Source organism: Bombyx mandarina, chromosome 23 (genome assembly GCF_030267445.1).
Source record: "Bombyx mandarina strain Sakado chromosome 23, ASM3026744v2".
Lineage (NCBI taxonomy): Eukaryota > Metazoa > Arthropoda > Insecta > Lepidoptera > Bombycidae > Bombyx > Bombyx mandarina.
This window is the reverse complement of record NC_143229.1, coordinates 15,295,288-15,301,996: the sequence shown is the minus strand read 5'-3', so window position 1 is coordinate 15,301,996 and position 6,709 is coordinate 15,295,288.

The following is a 6,709-nucleotide window of genomic DNA, read 5'->3' as shown; positions in this document are numbered from 1 at the left end:
GAAACGCGATATTAAACTATAAAACTAGTTTCAATCGCTTATAAGGGTAAAAACCGAATAAAATACTATGAAAACTCAAGCTCACAACCCGCCTGCTGTTAAGCTAAGCGCCACATTCACCAGACTAGAGCGACGTACACAATAACTGATCTCCGTACTTAGTCCAATGAGGCGATGGCTAATTTACATCCGCATTCTGTTGCAATATTACAACAACAACAAAAAAAAAACAATAGGAGAGAATCCATGAAAAATGGCTCCCAATATATTCAAGTTATGCTCGCTTCACTCTGACCTTTTTGTTGAAGGAATTTTTGTATCATCAGGCGCAGAAGGTCGAGACTATGAAATTACTTTTTAATACGCTAATATTGCTTTATGTTTTTCGATTTATTTCATTTTACTGTGAATGTCTAGATGATCTCACAGACGAGAAATCACAATGTAATTAACCACCATACTGAAAGATATGCCTTAAGTATCGACTTTGCTATTAAAGCAACTGAAAATTATATCTAGACCGAAACGTTGTTTCTTGGCGGTAAAGCAGAATGATGATACCTTCTCGTGCCGCCTCAAGCTTTGAAACATCGTATCTCAATTGCCAATTTCTGATATCTGATTCGAACATAACTCTAATACGCGCATTTCATCTGCTCTTGAATTGTTAAGTCACCTTTGGAGACTCTCGGATAGCTGAGCCCGTAGCGTAGTGCGAGTTTTTAACTTCTCGATCGCGTAAAAGTTAACTCAAATTTATTTTGAGTTTTTATTTTTTATTTATTGTTTAGGTGGTTACCGGAGGCCTTAGATATCTACAACGTAAATGCCGCCACCCACCTTGAGATATCAAAAGGTGAGATATCAAAAACTCGAACTAAGCACACTGACGAAACTTGAAAGACCTCCGGGTCAACAGTAACCATTCAGACACTACTATTGATCGAAGTTCAGACATGAAAAAAATTCGCGAAAATTTATATTCGAAAAACACTTTTATCAGCGTCTGTACAATAATTTTACTGTTTAAATATTAATGTACTTGATGTTCGTCTTATGTATGTATTTACATAATAACAATATTTAAAATCCTCATTTATATGAAATTGGATTGAGCGCTTGCGGATAAGAGACAAGTTGGTATAACGCATCAATCATAGTTAATCTACACGAAAAAGTTTTACGACTAGATCTGTTTTTCTTTTTTCTTCTGTCAGCCGTCATCTCAACACTCAGTTCTCTCTCTCTCATATCGTCATTCACACACTCCACCCATACCTTCTTCGGTCGACCTCTTCCCCCCCTACCTTGCACTACCATTTCCATACATCTCCTCGTCACATGCATCTTCTCTCTACGCATCACATGTCCATACCACGCTAACCGTCCGCTCTTTAATTTGTTGATCACCGGGGCTACTTTCTCACTTCCTCCGATATACTCATTCTTTATCTTGTCCATTCTTGTCACTCCACACATCCACCTCAACATTCGGATCTCTGCCGCTTGCACTCCTCTTTCATGCTTTACTTTCGTCGCCCATCATTCAAATTCATACAGCACGACAGGTCTGATGATCGTTTTGTAAATTTTCCCCTTGAGCTGAAGGGGCGTTCTACGATCGCATGCTGTTGCAACTGTTACGACTAGATCTGTTGCCTACTTCAAAGCCCTAAAACACAAGTTCGATGTGTTAAGACTCCAATAGTATCTAATGAATATAAAAGAAAAAAATCTAAAGATAGTTAACTTGAGACTTGGTGATCAAAATTCAATATTATTACACCGATAAGAGTAACGCCATCTATCGCCAAATAGTCGAACGAATATCGAAGGATCTAGTAGCACCTGGAACCCTCGAGAAGTACAACGCCATCTATTGTCAGATAGCGGAAACACAATACTCTAAATGTGTGGAATATTCTCGATAATTCTAGGGATGTGGTATCGGCTATAAAAGCGTTGCAGGGATGGCACGCAGTCAGTTAGTAATAGGAACTACTCGAAGCGAAATAACCAACAGATCACCTAAAGCGAAGCGGAAGAAGTGAATTGAGAATTTTAAAATGTTTGTGAAGAGTTCTAAGTGCTAATACAGTGTTAACTTGTACTTCAGTATTTTTTTTATTAATCCCGAACCCCAGCGCATAACAATATTAATCTTTACACCACAAATCAGATTTTTGTACGTCACAAATGAACGAATTTGAATTTAACGTAGTCGATTTAATAAAAATCGTATTTTCTGGGTTACGTACCTTCTCGGCGCCACAACTCCTCGAGCTCATAACGATTGCACAAAACGAAGCGCGAATGTTTTTAAAACGAAAAATTATTTCAATAACAAACGAACCGATAATATTCAATGTCGATTTTTAATGTAACATTCTAGAACGTCCCTTCTAATTTGATTATTTCATTTCGAAAACGTCAATTGAACTCACTGAAGATGCATTTGGTTTTATTCAGTGATCTTCTAGTAGATATTCTATAGATAGATAGATTCTATTCTATAGATACATTTTACTGGTGGTAGGACCTCTTGTGAGTCCACGCGGGTAGGTACCACCGCCTTGCCTATTTCTGCCGTGAAGCAGTAATGCGTTTCGGTTTGAAAGGTAGGGCAGCCGTTGTAACTAAACTGAGATCTTAGAACTTATATCTCAAGGTGGGTGGCGCATTTACGTTGTAGATGTCCATGGGCTCCAGTAACCACTTAACACCAGGTGGGCTGTGAGCTGGTCCACCCATCTAAGCAGTAAAAAAAATGTTTTTATTGCCCTTGTAGGTTGTAGGCAGCCGAGCATGCGGCCCACCTGATGGGGAGTGGTTACCGTCGCCCATGGACTTCAGAAATGCCCGGGGTAGAACCAAGCCGCTGCCTACAGTTGAATGTAATATAAATACAAAATCTGAAGAAAATAAAATAAATAAATGAATTTTTTTTTATCAGATTTCCCCCACTCTAGAGAAATATCTATTTCGCACCATGCGGCTCTGGAGTATGCTCCCTTTTCTTGTATTTCAGTTTTTTTTGATACACCGTTACCGAAGGATATAGAAAGACACCTTAGTAAATAAAAGCTTCCAAACAATACAATACCCTCTATGCTCCAATCATACGCAAAACAATATCAATGTGCTTTTGTCAATAAAAGGAATAGTCAATTATAGATCATTTCTACAATTAAGCAAAAATGGACCGTGTATTCAAGCCCAGAAAGTTGTATTTCGGCCGCGATCGTTAAAGATCTGTCTCCTCGTTCAAGTGGACGCCTCGGAAATTTTCAGTTAAAAGCTTAGGGAAGGCTTTCAGCACACAGCACAGCCACAACAAATTTGAAAGGAATCGTCCAATCTTTGTTAGGATTGTGATTTGACATATTATAATTCTAGAAACGAATTTTAAATGTTTGTATAGTATATTGAGGAGAATGAGAGGACTAGAGGTAGAATTGGGTTGTAACAATACTTTTGTTGAAATGTTAGAGATTTAATTTTGTTGAAATACAAATTACTTTCATTTAATGTTTAAGAATATTAAATAGTTTAATTTAGCTATCAAAATTTAATAACTAATTATAGATATTGAAAAGTTTACCTAATACCTAAAGGTAGGTTACCTAATACCTACCTAACAACAAAACAGTGCCAGCCCTATCAATAAACTCTATTGTCTCCATACGTGGCATGGTGCACCCCAAAGCCAAGGTTAATGGGGTCAAGCTAGTTTTTTAAGTTTTTGTGTACATTTTTACATGAGCTATCTATAATAATGCAATTTATATGAAGATTTAAGCCTCAGGAACCATTTTAATCTCAATGCTATTGGTATTGCCCTAAGAAAACAACTGAAAATTTGTGTTGGAATTCGAAAGTGTCCCTATTTCCCCTAATCTACGATATAGGGAGCTTAAAGCAGACAAATTACCATCACAATGAGCGCCAGTCACAAGCCTTCTATCCTTAACACCAAATAGATTTTGTAAAAAAACATAATGTTGATATATAAAAAAAAATATTGTTTCATACGCTAAACGAATATAGAAAAAAATAATCAAGATACTTTTGTTTTTATTGCCTAGATGTGTGGACGAGCTCACAGCCCACCTGGGGTTAAGTGGTTACTGGAACCCATAGACATCTACAACGTAAATGCGCCACACACCTTGAGATATAAGTTCTAAGGTCTCAGTATAGTTACCACGGCTGCCCCACCCTGGTCGGCGGTGTATCGCGTTCCGACCCGGCAGGCTGGTTCTGGCCCAGCGGGGTATCCCGGAACACCAGCGGCACCGCCCGGGCGGCCTGGTAGGGCCGCGGTACCGCGGAGACTGACGTCGTTGGTCGTCGACTATCGCCTCGACGACCCGTCGGTCGGGCGTCCTCGGGTTGGCGCCGCGTGTCTGGTTGTAGTGTTGACCGCGGGAACCCCCCTACTCTGAACGGGTTCTGACCCCGGACGGAGATCGGACGTCGGGTGTAAGAGTGCAGGGGAGTCGTTTAGTGGGTGGGCCCTAAAATCCTTGGGCCCGCGATCTGCTCTCAACACCTGCAGATCGTTGAGTCTCACATACCCCGCGCGCCCCCTAGGCGCGGGGCCCTCGTAGGAGGTTCGGCCCCCGGCCCGAAGAAAAATAAAAAAAAAGGCTGCCCCACCCTTCGAACCGAAACGCATTACTGCTTCACGGTAGAAATAGGCGGGGCGGTAGTACCTACCCGTGCGGACTCACAAGAGGTCCTACCACCGGTAATTACGCAAATTATAATTTTGCGGGTTTCATTTTTATTACACGATGTTATTCCTTCACCGTGGAAGTCAATCGTGAACATTTGTTGAGTACGTATTTCATTAGAAAAATTGGTACCCGCCTGCGGGATTCGAACACCGTTGCATCGCTATATACGAATGCAGCGGACGTCTTATCCTTTAGGCCACGACGACTTCAAATCTTAAAGATGTGTTTAGAAATGAATGCAACCGACTCACGCTGTACTGAAGTTGCATTGACTGCCGAATTATAGAGTTAAGTAGGTAAGCCCGGTAATGATATTGAAAAAGGTTGTGGAACACCGAATCGTTGAGCAGTGACGTAGCGATCTTAACTCACGCCCGGGAGACAATACCTTTTTAGCGTAATATTTTCCAGAAAACAATAATAATGAAAATAAAAATTATCCAGCAATATTTTTTTGTGAACCATTTGGCGCCCCTTTGTGAGTAGCGCGAGGGACATGATGCCCCTTCTTGACCCCCAAACCCCCAACCGCCCCCCGCTACACCACTGCAGTTGAGATACAAAGTTTACACGGTTGTCTCGGCTAAGGTCCGTCTCAACGGGGGCTCGGAAGCAGGTTTTACTGTATTCAACTTCAATATGACATCCGCCTACTGCCCTTGACGCGGAGGTCGCGCGATTTCCAACCTCAAAAAAGAAAATCACATTTCAACTTTGTAATCCCTAAAAGCAACTAGATTCATAGAAGACTTCATCTAGATGCTTCCGTATTAATTCAAGCATTGTACTACTTAAGTATTTAAAATCCAATAATTGGGTACGGTGGAAAATTTTAATTTTCAGTACACAGAAATTACGAGTATACTGTTGTTTAACTAGATAAACGATCTATTACAATAAAATTGTTATTAGAAACATAACAATAACTCCGAACATGCTATTGTTTACGATAAACCATTTGCGTATAACAATAAAAAATAATTTATCAATTAATTATTAAAATAGTAGGCTTTGTTTCACGGCTTAATAAATTAGGTACTGTCTCACACGGCCATCTATATCTCAATTTTTGTACTAATAAGTGAGTTTTTATAGAACTAGGTAGAGCTAGCTACTGGATCAATACTTCAAGCATTCATCAATAGATGTCGTTTTCAAATGTTTTGGTATTTGACGACAGATGGCGCTTAATCTTTATTGGGCTGAGCTACTGAATACTTCACTACTAATCAATAGATGTCGTTTTCAATTATGTTTTGGTATTCGACGACAGATGGCGCTTAATCTTTATTGTGCTGAGCTACTAGATACTTCACTACAAATCAATAGATGTCGTTTTCAAATATGTTTTGCTATTCGACAACAGATGGCGCTCAAATTTTATTATGCTAAGCGCAGCCGAGCTACTGAATACTAGTGCTACTCGTCAATAAATATATGTCGGTTTCAAATATGGAGGTTTCAGCTGGAGATGTTATTTGAACACCAAGCGCAAGTGTTCAAACCATCTATACCAAGCGCTTAAGGTAATAGAACAAATTTAAGTTGTTAATAAACCACAAAAACGTATCTTTAAAATTCAAAGGAGATTTCAGCTACGTTTTAACGGAGTTATGTAAATAAGCCATTATAAAGTGGAGTCATTTGAAGCAGAAACATCTTTGTCTACTTCCTCAAATACAATTTATAATAAGATTGTATTAATAAAGCAATTTCTTTAATTAATTTCGTTTATTCGATTAAGATCAGCTATCTCAAAGTAATCACATTCACCTGACTTTTAAGTATTCCGGTTCCAACTTAACTTAACCCTTGACATCAATAATAATTAAAATAATCTATACATATAAATAAAATTGGAGTGTCTGTTTGTAATATTGAAATAATCGCTTATTACTACATGCATATTATGAATATATATATACATATACACCAAAATAACATTTTTTACAATTGTTGTCTGTCTGTCT